The sequence below is a fragment of the Sorex fumeus genome, unplaced genomic scaffold (assembly GCF_029834395.1).
Source record: "Sorex fumeus unplaced genomic scaffold, SorFum_2.1 ptg000035l, whole genome shotgun sequence".
NCBI lineage: Eukaryota > Metazoa > Chordata > Mammalia > Eulipotyphla > Soricidae > Sorex > Sorex fumeus.
Genome location: NW_026606092.1, coordinates 19903725 through 19905688, shown reverse-complemented (window position 1 = coordinate 19905688; position 1964 = coordinate 19903725). Strand labels below are relative to the sequence as shown.

Below are 1964 nucleotides of genomic sequence, written 5' to 3'. Positions count from 1 at the left end.
ATTTGGCCTATAGTACAGAGATTAGGTTTAACTTTGAGACAGTGGGAAATCACTAGAGGTTTTTAAGCAGGGGCTGACATTATCAATTTGTGTTCTAGAGAGAGTTGGCAGTAATGTGAAGCCTGAAACATAAGTGCCATCTCCCTTTCCTCCACATCAACTAAAAAGATATTGAATAAGATCCAAACATGCGGAAACTAAGGAATAAATACTGTCGTCAAGTATATGAAACATTTATGAGAAGGATGCTCAGTAGTTGTTCTGAATCTCTGTGACAGACCAAACACAAAGGAATACATTCAAATCAAAGCAGTAGAGTTGAATTGGACCTTTGGCACAAAAATCTCAATTGAAAGCTGTTCTAGAAGGGGTGACCAAACAGTCTAAAATGGGCAACTGGAAATTTAAAATTATCTTTTCAAATATCTGGGAGAGATAAAAAGAGCTATCAGTTTTCAGTGATTTTAAGACACATTCTTAACAGTGAGGTGCATGATAAATTATATTTTGAATATGTTTCAGTTTTGATGTGTTATTATTCCTTAAAGTTTCAAGGTTAATTATCCTACGTAATGATAGGTCATAGAATATTCACTACTTAAAACACAAATATTAACTGTTTTCTTGTGACCACTTATTCATATCTATTATAAGGGTTATAATAAAATTTTATCAAGATTTTCTTAGTCTCAATGCTGAGATATAAATGAGATTTTATTTTTTAATTCTGTAAATTTAATTGGGTGAAATAAAAAGGAGGTATTTCTTATGGTTTAGGAGTCTAAAATGTCCAAGATCAAGATGCTTGATGACTTCTGTTTTGTAGATAACCACCTTTTAATAAATGTTCCTGTGAAATTTTCTATGTTTATCTGTATCTTCTTACATCTAAGAGCCCCAAGTTGATCATGCTTGCCTCAGTATATATTTATACAAAATTGCTTTGCGGTGGAATTTGATAGAGGAATTTGCAAGATTTTTAGGGAAAAATACTATCATTATATTTCTGAATTTGAAAAAAACTGTTACTATTATAGGAACTTATAGTTCTTCAATAATAAAACAGCAGAAAATTTAAAATAAAAAATGTTGTGCTTGCTTTGGCAGCACATATACTAAAATTGGAACAATACAGAGATTGGTATGGCCCCTGTGCAAGGATGACATGGAAATTCGTGAAGCGTTCCATATTTTTACTCAAAGGAACAGTACACTATTTTGTGGATATACACAAGCTCAGAAACTTCATAGACTCAAAACCAAACCTAATGGAAGGGTTTAATGGGCTACTATAAGACAAGACAAACCTTACAAGCACAACAGAAGCCTACAGAAAGATGACACAAAACCCCATAACAATAATCTCTCTCAACATCAAGGTCTAATTTCACAAATTAAGAGACACGAAGTAGCAAAATGGATTCAGAAACAGAATGTAATATTCTGCTGCCTACAAGAAACTCATCTGAACAGTCAGAGCAAACACAGACTCAAAGTTAAAGGATGGAAAACAATCCTGCAAGCAAACAGCAACCTCAAAAAAAGCTGGGGTGGTCATACTAGTATATGACAACATAAATTTCAGATTGAAAAAGATTAAAAGGGACAGTGAAAGCCATTTTCTATTCATCAAGATACACGTAAAACAGGAAGAAATAACACTCTTAAATGTATGCACACCTAATGAAGGGACAGCTAAATATTTAAAACAACTGCTAACAGATGTTAAGGAGGACATTGCTGGCAAACAGTAGTAGCCGGAGACTTCAACATCACCTTATCACCTCTGGATAGATCAACAAGAATAAAACTCAGCAACGAGACATTGGCTTTGAAGTAAGAAATAGAAGAGAGAGGGCTTATAGACCTCTACAGGGCTTTACACCCCAAAAAGAAAGAATACACATTCTTCTCCAGTGCACAAGGAATATTCTCCAAAATAGACCACATGCTAGGCCACAAAA

General features: G+C 34.0%; 1 non-coding gene across 1 annotated transcript; it reads left to right on the top strand.

Moving 5' to 3' along the window:
- Positions 1–1091: 1091 nt before the first annotated feature.
- Positions 1092–1195, top strand: LOC130027056 (U6 spliceosomal RNA). The gene has a single exon (XR_008792994.1). It is a non-coding gene; the product is annotated as a U6 spliceosomal RNA (small nuclear RNA).
- Positions 1196–1964: the final 769 nt, after the last annotated feature.